Source organism: Thunnus albacares, chromosome 17 (genome assembly GCF_914725855.1).
Source record: "Thunnus albacares chromosome 17, fThuAlb1.1, whole genome shotgun sequence".
NCBI classification, from domain to species: domain Eukaryota; kingdom Metazoa; phylum Chordata; class Actinopteri; order Scombriformes; family Scombridae; genus Thunnus; species Thunnus albacares.
In genome coordinates this window covers 23,744,793-23,759,220 of record NC_058122.1, presented here as the reverse complement: position 1 = coordinate 23,759,220, position 14,428 = coordinate 23,744,793, and the positions used below count along the sequence as shown (strand labels likewise).

The window sequence follows — 14,428 nt, the reverse complement described above, 5'->3', positions numbered from 1 at the left end:
TTGCTAGTTACTTTGCATATTGAATTTTACACATAAAACATAGGAGCAGTTTTTATATGAATATGAATATGTGTTGCTAAGCTGCACAAGTTACAGCTTCCTTACATCCTTATATACACTTAGTTTCACCACCACAAGGTACAACAATAACGGGGAACATTCTGCTGCACACCTCTACATTCAATACTTTCAGTACATTTTTCTGATAATACCTACTTTTACTTACGTAAAGTTTTGAATGCAGGACTTTAAATTGTAATAAAGGATTTTTATTGTATGGTATTGCTACTTTTACTTAGATAAAGGATCTGAATACTTTTAAAACAACTGCTCTGTGGTCTGTTTCTTGCTCCTTTCAGGAGATCAATAAAGGTCTATTTTTTCTGTCTTAATGAACTGTTATAAAAGTAATCTTGAAATTAAACTAACCCACACTAATAACAGTTTGGTTTTCACTGACATTAAGTGTCCGGTGTTAGATGTCAGGCATTTAAAGACAGTAATAAATCGATTTGCAACATCCAGCATCCAAAACCAAAACAATTTCAGCATGGCCAGCCGCTTATTGGGTGTCTGTACACGTCACAGATCAACCCGGAAGTGCAGTGACAGCTGCTGTCAAAAATCTTTCATCCCTTTCGTGGAACAGCGACACAAAGGTGAGTTTTTACGCTATAAAACGAGCTCTTCCTATACTTAACGCTCCTATCTTGTGTTATCTTCCCCGAAATTAAATCCGTGTAAAGTTTGGTCGTGATTTAACGGACTTTTACAGAGCTTAAACATTAGCCGCTAGCTGGCCGTTAGCAGCGGTTCAGCTTTGTTGTTTGCGGGTGATGATGACTTATCGGCTGCTTTTACTCATTTATCTGTGTCCTATTGAGGTCGCCTGGGTGGATGTGGTTGTCGTGGTTAAATTTATTTGTGTGAAAATTTCATCAGTGACATGCCAAATAATGCGCCCGCAATAAGAAGACATGTCATGTATATATCCTCCGGCTCAGCCTCAGTATCCTGCCAAATAGTGAGCTCGGTTTCTCCCCTCTGTTGCATCTCCCTGCGCAGTGCAGGACAGCTGCAGGTTGCACCCTGCCACAAACTAGTAAACAGGCTGCTGCAATGCAGATTGAGGTCCAAACATTACTTCTGCAACATGAAAGTAGTTATAAAGTGTCAGTGATGGAAAGTTACTAACTACATTTACTACATTTACAAGTACTTGTACTTTACTCGAGTATTTCCATTTTATGCTACTTTATACTTCCACTCCACTACATTTCAAAGGGAAATATTGTACTTTCTACTCCACTACATTTATTTGACAGCTTTAATTGCTTTTCAGGTGAAGATTTGACACAATAGATAATATAATAAGCTTTATAAAGAAAGATAAAGATGAAACCAGTGCTTTCCAACCTTTTTGGCTTTTGACGTCTTATAAAAAGCAGTGTGTAGTCGGAGTCACATTTCAGATGTCTGAAGATCTGAATCATAAATTCTGAATTTTACAATGACTGAATTTATAACCTCTTTGCCAATACAATACCAGTCAGTGCACCCCTACAAATTAACAGCATTCAAAACAAAATGACAAATCATTTAAAAAAAACAAATGAATGCAATAAAATATGTACCGAGAATACAAATTCACAAATGAGTCACAGACTGTAAATTGCCGGGAATAAGTTGCGAAATCAAACTAATCTCATTTGATATGTTCTTATTATCGTTTTATTATGAGGAAGTGATAGCTGGTGGAACAAGTTGCGTGCTTGTGCGTGCGGTCGTATCTCTATGAATCTGAGTGGATGCTAAAAACTCAGTCGCCTCTGTCTGCTCAGCTGTGCTGGAAGCGTATGCATGTGCAAAAGAGGAGTGTGGGTGTTCAGAAATGCTCTGAATGGGAGTCTTGTTTGATTCATAACAGTCTACGGGTGAAAATATCTGAATCTCAAAGATGTCTTGTTGGCTGGCTTTTGCAATCCTCTTATTTACTGTCACACACGTTCTTTACGTAGTTGCTGGTAAAGTTGGGTTTAGTATTTAATGACGTACAAACTCTAGGCTTATATTGGTGTTTGAGTTTGTGTTTTATTATTATGCTGCAGTATAATCTGCGTAATGAAATACTGTCCTTGCTTCTCAAGCTTACATTGTTTTGGTGAGGATTTGAGTTAATCTTTCAGTTTTGTGCTAAACTGTCATCATGTGCTTTAGTCACATTTTCCTACAGTTCAATGAAAATACCCTGTAGTACCCTGGTTTAATGAAGAAATATCGAAAACTGTGATCAGACTGTAAGCATTATTGTATAAAATGAGTGATTGCTGTTTCAATAAAGACTTGTTTCCCCATTTTCAAACACAAGATGCATCAACTGATCAGGCGAATATTCAGGTTAAAGTTGAACAATAAAAAATACTTCGACATGTGACTCTGCCACACGGATAAAGGGAACTATTTTTTTAAACTGTAGGTCAGATGGGTTTCAAATGAAATGAATGAAATAAGGAACGAATATTTCCAGAAACTGCTGCAAGTGTGACTGCGCCTTAAGAGGAAATCCTGAATCAGGGTGTGTGGGAATCAGGGAAACAGGGGCCCCCTCCCTGCTTGGCGTGGGATGGGTGCTTGGCAGGCGACCTGCCTGGTTAACGTGCCTGAAGAAGTAACAAAGCTGCCACCTTGTGGGACCACCACCCCTAAAGCCAGGTGTAGAGGTCAGGTATGTTGCTAGTCAGTCTGCAGGTGATAGGGTGGGGAGTTTAGAGAACTTGCCCCAGGCTATGAAATCGGTGCTGCCGATGTGGGATGTCACGTCTCTGAAGAAAGACTCTGAGCTGCTGTGGGAGGTAGAACAGTACTGACGCCATTGATATAGTCGGGGTCACCTCAGTGCACAGCATCAGCAGTGGGACTGATCTCCTGGGTGGAGCTGAACTGATGAAATGCAGTAATAACAGTAAGACTAACATAACATTTTATTGATACTTGTAGAGAAGTTGATTATCAGCACAGAAAAATGTCAGAGTAGGGCTTCAACTAATGATTATTGTCATTATCTGCCTTTTATTTTCTCAATTAATAAATTAATTGTTTTGGAGGTGAAGGTGATGTCTTCAGATGTTTTGTTTTGTCCAATCAACAGTCAAAAATCCCCCCAAAATTCAGTTTTCTCTCATGAATGACACAGAAAAACTTTGAATCTTCACATCTGAGAACCAGGGTTGATCAAAGTAGTTGCAGATTCACAGAAAGTTAATCAACTGATCGATTAATTGACTAATTGTTGCAGCACTTAAACAAGGCACTAAAAAACCTCACACACAAATACAAATAATTATTTATTTATTGATTGATTATTAAATAAGAAAAAGTGTATGTAAAGTGTAAGTGTATGTGTAAAAGTGTGTTTCAGTGATTCCTATACATGTAATCAAGTTTATTATTGTTTGTATGTTGTATTATTGTATTATTTAATATTATTATTATTATTTTCCTCCTCAAAATTCAAAGTAAGACGTTGCTGATTATCACAGCTCTGCCAGACCTTCTTCTCTACAGTCCAGCATTTTTTTTTTTATCTGTACAAGAAAAATGTTATATTTTCAGCTTTTTTTTTTTTCCGAGACCGTTTCAAAGCCATAAAAAAAAAAAAAAACTAATTAAGCTGCAGCATGTCAGGCATTTCATTTTAATAATTGTTAGTAGAATGTATTAATCCATTTAGTTTTACTCTCGGGGTATTTGCTTTATAAAGAACGAGTGACTCGGTTTTCAAACAGTTCAAATAACACACAAATACACTCTGTGCTCCTTCTAAAAAAATAATGGAAACACCTGACAGCTGAGAGTCACTGGCAGTAGACTCACCACCTCTGATTGAGGTGACTTTTAACTCCTTTTTCCGATCTACTCGACTTCATATGAAAGAAATAATAAAAAAAAAAAAAAGTGTCTTTTTCAGGCGTGAGCCAACTTATTTGGGTGATTTACCGGATAAATTCCATCTAAGAGGAACATTGATTTGCTGTTAACAAGATCAGTTTCGGAGGCGACAGGCCAGATGCTTTTGTTTCATATTGCTGAGCTGTGCGCATCAAAACCAGTTATTAGACAGGTGGCCTTTCCTTAGACACCTGGCAGCTGGTAGAGAGACACACACTTTCCTTTTGTTTAGAGGAGTGTATGTGTGTGTGTGTGTGTGTGTGTGTGTGTGTGTGTGCAGTGGAAAGAGACCACTTGTCTTGATTTAAAAGCGCTTGCCTCACACGGCTGCTCGTATCCTTTCTACACCAGTCAAATTTAAACGAAACACACCAGAAACGGACGTGACGCATCATGTAAGCGGGATGTAGCGGCGTTTTATTTTGAAATGCTACACAGACTACAACTACAGGTTCATGGATACACATAGATTTGATTGATTTATTTTAATGTGTAATGTAAAAACAAAAAAAAAAACCTTATTTAAACAGATTATACTGGTTTTTTACACAGTTCTATGTGGTTTTTACCTGTTGGATGGTCTTATAGCTGAGTGTAGAGAAGAAAAAACAAACCAGCTGCATAAAATAGAGATGAGCAGCGCCCGTGGCGAGCGTGTAGCAGCTTCGGTTGATTATAATAGACGCGTTCTGCTGTGGCAGCGCCGCGTCCGTGGCCCGGCGTATTTCGGCCATTATGGTGCCGTGAGTCGAGCTCTCCATCTAGTCGACTGTGTCCATTTAGCTCGGTGCCAGTATATTAAACTATTCAACCACTCTGTCAGATGCTCTTTACACAGAAGGGCCCAGCTGCCGCCCTCCCCCCTCACCCCCACCCCTCCTCCCCTTCTTCATACACTACAAGATGCAGCCGTTGGGGTTTATTTACGGGAGGTGTTTCTGTAACTGCCGGGAATAGGCCAAGAGCCAATGGAAACACACGGCGGAGGCCAAGCTAATAGAATCTGACAGCAATGGAGTCATAGAGGCCGCTCAGGCGTCGTAAAGCTGTCGCCGTTTAAGCCCCTGAATTTGTCGCTATTACCTGCCTGCTTTTCCTTTCACACGGGCAAAGAGTTGTGAGGAAAAGTGCATCCAGGCTCCTGATTCAGAGCAGGTGCTGTTACTCATGTTGGTCCGTTTCGGCGACGTCAAGCGCGTGCACGTGCTTGCTCGTATAAATGTAGAGAAAGTCGATTGATTAGTCATTTCTTTAAAATGCCAGAAATTCTCTGGTTTCAGCCTCTAAGATCTGAAGATTTGATGCTTTTCTTTGTCACACATGACAGTAAACTGATTATTTTGGGTTTTGGTCGGATGAAACGAGACATTTGAAGGCGTCACCTTGGACTCTGGGAAATTACAACATGCATTTTTGTACTATTTTCTGACATTTTATTGACAAAAGGATTAATCAATTAATCTAGAAAATGATTAATTCACAACAGATATAATCGTTAGTTGCAGCCATACATAAATGCGTTCAATGCAGAATACGTTGACAGTAAATCAAAGGGCGGTTATTGTAACGATCAGGGCTGCAACCAACGATTATTTTCATTATCAATTCATCTGTCTGACAGACATTAACTGTCTGATATCTGTCTGTCTGACATTAATGGATTACTGGATTGATAGATAATTAGCCGTCAGCTATTTTGACAAACGTTTTGAGCCATTTTTCAAATAAAAAATGTCCAAATTCTCTGATTCCAGCCTCTCAAATGTGAATATTATCAGGTTTCTTTAGTCTTTTGGGAAACAGTGATCGACATTTTCTGATATTTTATAGACCAAACATGTAATTGATTAATCAAGAAAATAATCAACAGATTAATTGACCATTAAAATAATCATTAGTTGCAGCCTTACCAAAGATATTCAGTTTATTATCATAGATGACTAAAGAAATATTCACATTTAAGAATCTGCAACCAGAGAATTTTGGCATTTTTCTTAAAAAAAAAGACTCAAAACGATAAATCTATTATCATAAAAGTTGGTGATAAATTTTCTGTCGATTGATTTATGGATCAATAACTAATTGTTGCAGCTCTGGTAAAGATCAGTAATAACACTGTCCACCGTAAAGTATGATGAATTCTTACAGACAGACTGTTTCTGCACTGCACCAATGCTCCATTTAACTTGTGCACAGTCTTTGTTTACTTACATTATCATTCGGTGATGTGCTTTTTTGGGGGGAATTGCTTTGTTGGTGACGCTGCAGGGGGAAGATGTCAAGATGTGTGAATCGTTTCTGTGGTGTCAGAGTGTAAAAACACTACAGTAGATAATACATCAAATACCAGTCGGCGCTTTGAAAAAAATGAAAAAAGATGAGGAGAGAAGGGGTCGTTCGGTGGTCAGAAATCCGTTGTCGATTCTCCGATTGAAACATAGTTTGACTGAGCTTTTTTTTCCCCGCTAATGAGCCTGATTAAGAGGATGTACGTGAATATCCCCAAAGCTGAGCTCGTCACAGCGGCCAGCTCGTCTCCTGAGCCGGTTTATAGTCAGCGTTAGTGGATCAGCTCCAAAAAGCGTTGGCCAGTGCCATCACAGCTCACAGCTTTTTTTTTTTTTTTCTGTTTCTGGGTTTGTGAGGGAGTTTTACAAGTTCACTAATATGAAAAAAAAATAGACATATGATGTTTGTTTTAAGCTGATTTCCACTTTAAGGGTCAAATCATATTTAAACTACTCGCTGGACTAATATTCCACTCTTAGCCTAATGCTAATTTAATTGGTTTGAAAGCATGAGCAGTTCTTAATATAAGCACCGACAGCGTGTGTGATATAAAATATGAGTTTTAAATGAAGCTAATGTGGACTGAATGTTGAGTACAGAACATGAAATGATTTGCATTTTGTATCGCGGTGCGGTGAAACACTGGTTTTTCCTCAAATACTCCGAATCTGGCTGTGTACGGGCCCGCTAAGACATAATTGGTAAAGGCAGTGGCCCACTCAAAAAACTGTCTCTGATTGGGCCTTTTATAGATGCGGCATGAGAAGAAAGCTCGTTTCTCACATTGCCGATCGCTTGTGAGGGAAGGCAACAAGTATTGAATTAGTTTGCATGAGAGAAGGGAAATTGAAATATGGATTGGGGTCGCAAATGCCTGCCAGTGCTATTGGCTGTTTCGGATATGGAGGATGAAATGTATTTTCTGCGCGTATGTGTGTGTCAGCGTGTGACTGATGCGGACGGTGTCGAGGCGTTGAATGGTTTCCCAGCGTTCCCGCACGAACCTATTTTCCAATAACAAGTTGGGAGCGGGAGTGACACAGATGAAGTGAATGTTTTAAGAGGAAAAGTAATCTTAAAGACAAGCCAAGTCATTCCTCACTCTAATACGCAGCCTCATCCTCCTGCTTCTCCTACATCTACCCCCCCCCCCACCCCCACCCCCCCCAACCCCCACCCTTCTGTCTCATAGCCAGACACCAGCCAGCCATCTCTTGCCATCTGCCATTTAGATGTATTTAAATCATGCATGCATGCCGAGTTCGGACCTGCGATTTGAACTGGTCAGGTCCCAGGTCTCTGCCGGGCAACTGGTGACCTGGGGAAGCCATCTGAATGTGAATTAATGACAACACAGTTGGTTTAGTGTCAGATCCAATTTCGCTGATATTATCTGGCATTTAGGGCTGGAAAACGGTGACCCATCCTAAATGGTTTGATTACCAGATCCAGCTCTGTCATGGCTGAAATATTGTTGGATTTGGCATTTTTGAGAAAGGATCGTTTTTGAGGTAAAATGTTGAAAGTACTGGTGTTATGCTCAAATAGTGAAGAGAGTGGCCAACTAGAAGTGTTGAGAGAAGTGATGAAAACTACAGTGTGTCCAGGAAACAAAGTCATGGAGCCAGAAAACCAGAGTTTAGGTGTTAAATGAGAAAGAAAATAACAGCATCTAGACTCAGTTCATACAAGGATGGTTGGTATAAATGCAGAGAGATTAGAATACTGTGAAAGTTTGACATTAAATATTTCCACCAAGTTGTTTTCTTACACACCAGCTGGCCTCCTGAGTCAGAAATGTACGATTTCATATAAAGCTGCAATGATAGTCAGTTGACAGAACATTACTCTGCTACTATTTTGATAATCTAATAATCATTTTAGTCATTTTTTTTAAAGGACCAGTGTGTAAGATTTAGTGACATCTAGTGGTGATTGTGAAGGAACTGATGGAGAGCTGGTTAACCCAAAGTAAAGAAGTTGGAGATGGGATGTTTTACACATTGAAGCTCTATGGAGGAGAACAGAGTTACAGTACAAGTCAAAACACTGTGCAAGGTCGCTCAACTCTGTGGTCCACTTCCAGACAAGATGGTTGTAGATTGCAACTGAATACACCTCGTATCAACCTCCCCTTCTAAGCTTTTAGGAGAAACTACGGAGGGTAAAACGCTGCGAAGGCCCTCTCCAGAGCGCAGTGTTTGGTTTGTCCATTCTGGGCTACTGTAGGAACATAGAGGTGCAACATGGTGGGCGCCATGGATTATACACAAAACATACTTATGAACATTTTATTCCATTTCTGCCAAGTTTGTTCTGTTAGAGGTCACTAAATTCTTCATACTGGTCCTTTAAAGCATAGAAAAGACAACAAAAAAACCTAAAACGTGCTGTTTTCAGCTTCTTAAATGTGATTATTTTAAGCTTTTCTGTGTCATTCATGATATTTTTGACTGTTGATCAGACAAAACAAGACATTTGAATACGTCACAGTTAGGAATCTTGGCTAACGTTAAACTATTTTCTGACCTTTATAGACAAAGCAATTAATCCCTTATTTGAGAAAATAATTGACAGATAAATCAATAATGAAAATAATAGTCAGTTGCAGCCCTGATTTCATATAATAATAATAATAATAATAATAATAATATAGAGCTGGGATGATTAGTTGGTTTTATTAGTTTAGATAAGTGGTTTATAATTTAAGTCATTTTTTAAGCAAAAATTAATTTGTTCTAGCTTCTCAAATGTAAATATTTGTTTGTTTTCATAATCTTAGATGATAATGAGTTGAATTTATTTTAGTTTTGTGCTGTCGGTCAGACAAAACCTGCAATTTAAATATGTCATTTGACTTGTGATGGACTTTTTTTTTGTTTTTTTTTTAAACTATTTTCTGATATTTTATTGACTGAATGACCAATTGATAAATCAAGAAAATAATTGTCAGATTAATTAATAATGAAATGGTTATTACTTGCAGCCCTAAATAATAATAATAATAATAATAATAATAATAATAAGACATTTAAACTATTTGTGCAGCTCCGACTGCTTTTAGACTAAATAACTGTGTAAAAAGGACGGATGGACAATTTAAACAAGAGAACAACATTTGAAAAAGAGAATCATCCAAAAAGAGAAGTAAGTAGCTGTGGTCTTCACTGTGTTCAAGGAAAAAACCTCTTTGTTAAATATTTGGCAGATATTTAAAGAATTATATTAAAAGACGTTGCTTTAGTCGCCCTTACGACTCACGTTGCCGTTGGATAATAAGACTTAGAAAGACCTTCAAGTCCCAAAGCAAGTGAAGTAGAGGAATGGCACTTGTAAAGGATTTGAAGCATATAAAATAAAGAAGTTCACAGGTAAGGACCACCCAGAACATAAAAAAACACTCATGTGTCCCTTTAACAGACAGCGGGAGGGGAGGCTGGAAAAAAAGAGAGAAGACGAGGAGGAGGAGGAGGAGGAGGAGGAGGAGGAGGAGGGAGAGTAGTGAAGAATAGTGGCTGCGTGAAATCGATAGTTCATACCGTTCTGAAATTGAAGTTGTTTTTTTTTTTTTTTTTTTTGTAAGAAGTCTCGTGTAGACGGTGGAATATGAAACAGCTCATGTAAGCAACAGTATTGATTTCCAGAAACCTGGTCCAATTATTGTACTGCTGGTTTCGTCCCAGCCAATCAGTGACCTTTTTAAAAGGACCAGAGTGACTCCGGTGGGGCAAAAATTTTGGGGCATCACCCAACTTTGCCTCCCTGAGTTGCCAACTGTCTCTGTCACCAAAGCTACACACAGACAGAGAGAGAGAGAGAGAGAGAGAGAGAGAGAGAGAAAGGAAATAGAGTCTGCTGTTTCTACAGTTTCCAGAATCTCTCTGAGGACACGGCTACAGGATGGGAGATTTCCCCTGTTGGCAGTTCCTGTTAAGAGATTCAGTGGCATTACAACATAAAGAGAAAATAATCCTCTCTCTGTGTGTGGTAGTATCTGTCCGCTCGTGTGTCTGTTGGTAAGTGGCTCAGAGAGAAAGATTGGACTGACAGCAGCGTCTGGGTACGAGACAGCCCGGCTTTGTGCGTTTGTACGTGCTGGTGTGTGTGTGTGTGTGTTTTTTTTGTTGTTGTTTCCTGAACGAGGACCGGGGGTCGTATGAAATGTCTGTACGGTTGCGGCTGGAGTTGAGGTGTATTCACACATATCCCCCTACAGTTTAGCGGTTATTGTGAACAGCCAGACATTAGCAGAGAAATTGCTTTAAAGCTGTTATTGCTGGAAGGATTTGTAGGGTAAAATGGTCTGTAATTCCCAGTCTGCGCTCCTGCTGTGCTGTCCTGCTGACGCTGCTTTCATACTGCCCTAGTCTAGCTTCATAAGGAAAAGCGACAGGAACAATATAGTACACCCCCCCAACCCTCTACTCCCCCCCCCTCCCCCCCTCCCTCCCTCCACTCTTGAGATTCAAGAAAAAAAAAAGTTTGCTGGCAACGAAAAGAAGGCTCTCACTCGGCCTTTTGCTTCTTCACCATCAGTCACCATGTGTCCCGTCTCTTCTTCCCCTTTCCTCTCCTTCCCTCAACTCTCCGAGTAACGGGAGTCTCATGCAATATGCCGCGTTCCCCCACTCGAGTGTTAATGAGGCGGATGAATATTCATGAGGAGGAGGCTGACATCGCTGTATGGCGATTGTGCAGAGGATGTTTTTTTTTTGTGTGCGCTCGGGGGGGGGACTGTGGCGGTGGCCGCGTTTCTGAAGGGGGGGGGGGGGGGGATCTGTCTGTGAGGCTGAGCTAGACATCAGGAGGGGCTCCTCCGCCGCTAACCACGCAGATGCGAGAGTCCCTCCTCGGTTTTGTTTTTTGGGTGGGTGATTGAGGATGACCCCTTCCTTTAGGCCTCTCCTCTCTCCCTGGCGGCTGCTGGTGGAGCTTAAGTTTAGCCTCCAGCTGCAGGTGGAGGACAGCCAGGGAGCTGAGAAGAGGAGCTGCCTCTCTAGTCTGCTGCCTCCTCCTCGCCTCCTCCTCCTCCTCCTCCTCCTCTTCTTCCTTTTGCTTGTGACAAACAGACGCCATGGGCCGCCTCTCGTGGGGATCATGTCGGGTCCTTTTTATTATACCTCTCCCTCTTTTTTCTCGCTACCTCTCTCTCTCTCCATCTTTTCATTTTCTGTGGCTCTCGCTTTTTCTTCTTCGGAACATATTGTGCTGTGATGTCTGGAGCCGCCAGCGCTACGTTTTTTTTTTTTTTTTTGAAGGACATATGAGAAAGCGTGCAGCCCCATTTTAGCAGCAAAAGGCTGCGTGATGCGTGTGCTCATCTCATTTCCTCCCGTGCTCTCGACCCCACTCCTCCCCCCCCCCCCCCGCACACACACCCTTCCTCTTCCTCCCCGCCACACTTTTTCTCATTGTCAGCTTTGTTCTGCTCTTCAGATTCCCTTCCAACAGTTCCTATAGTAATCTCTCACGTTCTCTTTCCCCCCTTTTGCTCGGCAGACTCTCATTTGCATTTTCTCACTCACTCGTCATCCCAGTCTTCCTCTTCTTCTCCCTACTGTCTTCACCCTGCAGGTTTTCCTCCCTCCATACCTCTCTCTCTTTCCTCCTTCGCTTCTCTGTAAGACACCCCGACCCCCGTAGTCTACCTCTAAAGGAGCTCCTACGCTTCTATTAAACCCCTGTAAAATCTTTGATCTCCCACCAGCCATTTTTCCCGACACTAGGCGATGGTGTGTTTATGTCCGCGGGCACGAGGCGGAGACGCGTGTTTGTCCGTCCGTCTCGTGCTGTTTGTGCTCGGCAGCCTTTAATTCGGTAAAGGTGAGCGCGTCGGCGCCGTGGAGGAGCGCGCGCGTCGTCCCAAACGGCTCTTTTTATGTCGACCGCTCGGTGACATAACAGAGGCCTTCCTGCCGCTCCTCGGTGCTCCTGGCCTCTGTGTGTTCATGAAAACGGTTTGCGCCTGCCACTTAATATTGTTAGTTCCAGTCTAGCAGGCGGCCATGCCTGATTCACACACACACACACAAACACACCCACACATCCTTGCAGTTGGGGAAAAAAGGGGGGTGGAGGCTGGCCAATTTATCAAGGCTCTTGACTGTAAGGCTACGGGGAGCCCTCCGTCATCATCAGTTCACTCAGCAGATAGGCACACCCCAGTCACCGATACTAGACTCACCTCGTGCGTCTCCATTACATGTTAACAACGAAGCTAGCGAGGGGTTCACTAGAACCGGCGCTCCATGTCACGACACGTTAAGAAGCAGGTGGAACAGGTTAAAAACTAGTTTATCACCTCTGAAAAATGACAAGGCTCAGATTTACTAAGCTGACCTATAAATGTTTCCCCCACAGCTGCCAACCAATTATAAAAAGTTGGCAGATTATTACAACACAACAGTAGTCGTGTTATTATAATATAATGAGAATAACATTAGCTAAATTGTAACTACAATAATAGCTGACTGTTGTGCTCCGTTTTAATTATTGCGAGCGCGAAGCAAATACAGTTAATAAATGAACTCCTGAACATCTTATACAGACTGCATTTATTTTCATCTCCTCTGCTTTTTTTAAAATTTTATTATTTTTGTATCATTTTATTGCAACAGAGAACTAGTCCAACATGTCTACAAACATATATGCAGCTAATATAGAAAATAACAAAACAGACTCTTTTCTCTGCTCTGTTGGAGCAACGGTTTAGTTCAGTGCAGTTTGCAAGATTATTTTCGTTATCAGTCAATCTGTGAATTATTTTCTCAATAAAGAAACAGAAAATAGTGAAAAATGCCTGTGTTCGTTTCCTGGGTGTTGTCAGATGTCTTGTTTTGTGCAGCCAACAGCCCAAAACTCAAAGATCTTCAGTGTTCAGTAATATATTACAGAGAGAATAAGCATATCCCCACATTTGAGAAGCAGGAACCAGGTAAAGTTTGACTTGTGCTTCATAAATGACTCGAATTGTTAACTGATCATCAAAACTGTTGCGTTGTGATGAACCTTCTGTGATTTGACTCATTGTTTGAGCTCTATTTCAGCGTCTAGACTGGATGAACTTTGAATAAAAATAAAACTGCACATCAGGGTTACCAGACTGGACAAGGTTATCGCCCAAGTTGAGTTCAATGACTGTTTGTAATGCTGTTTGACCCTTGGGGTGCCGGTCATCGATACACTCCGCTGTTTCTGTCCTGTCATGTGATATCTCAGGGCCGTCCGGCGACGGTTAAGGACGCCCGTCTCCCTCGCCTATCTTTCCGTCCTTCGCCTCCGTCTCTCGGCTGTCCTTGGCCCGCGCGCACCCTCGCTTTTTCCCCCTCAGCCCCCGCCGCTGATCAAAGCCCCTTTGAGGGTGCCGAGCGGTTCCGTGATAGGCTGATAGTGATTCGATGGTACGTCTCAAGAATCTTCCCTTCTCGTATGATTAAGACGGCGTGTGACAGGCGGCGTCGGCCCCATCAGCTCACATTAGGCCTCGGTGCTGCGCCGCCGCCGCCGCCACCGCTACCGCTGCCATTTTTTTTATCCTTTTAATGTTACACCTTCCTCACCAGACGAATCAATTACCAGCGATCAGTATGTTAGTGTCAAAGTCTTTAGCGCCGGGCTGAGCCCCACCGCAGCCTTCTTCCCCCTCCTCCTCTTCGTCGCTGTGTGGCCCAGAGGCCCCCGACAGAAGCCACAGTACGCTGATCCTCCGTCAGAGGGCTGCTGCCTCTGCTGCTGCTGCTGCAGAGGGACAGCTTTACAGACAGCTCTAAGTTTAACCTTCCTCCTCAACGGCGCTATGACAACGCAAGGAGAGTTTATTATGCCTGACAAAACTCCCCGTGTAGGTTCTCTCTCCGCAGCGAGAGAGAGCTGCATAGCGATTAGCCCTATCATGCTCAATTGTGAACGTGGCTGTCAGAGCTATAATGTGGTGGTCTCGTCGTGTCCTTGGAATGAAGAGATCTCAGAGCCTCGGCTGTGACACGCTTGTGTTCAAAGCTTTTTATGCAAAATTTGATGCCTTTTTTTAAAAAATTTTCTCTCCTCCTCTTTCCTGTTTGTCCCATCTCTTTTCTCTTTTTGGGCGTTCCTCAGAAGTACACACTTGGCTTTGGGTTTACTGGTGATGTGATGTGTGTGTGTTTGTGTGTGTGAAATATTGCCACCGCAACACACAGGGCAGTGAGGCGGC

General features: G+C 41.9%; 1 protein-coding gene across 1 annotated transcript in view; it reads left to right on the top strand.

Annotated features, from left to right (window-relative positions):
• The first annotated feature begins 575 nt into the window (after positions 1 to 575).
• Positions 576 to 14,428, top strand: part of LOC122967184 (speckle type BTB/POZ protein) — a 92,366-nt gene continuing 78,513 nt past the window's right edge. Inside the window, exon 1 of the mRNA XM_044331707.1 lies at positions 576 to 659. The gene's annotated coding sequence lies outside the window, so the exon portion shown is untranslated. The remainder of the gene's footprint in view (positions 660 to 14,428) is intronic.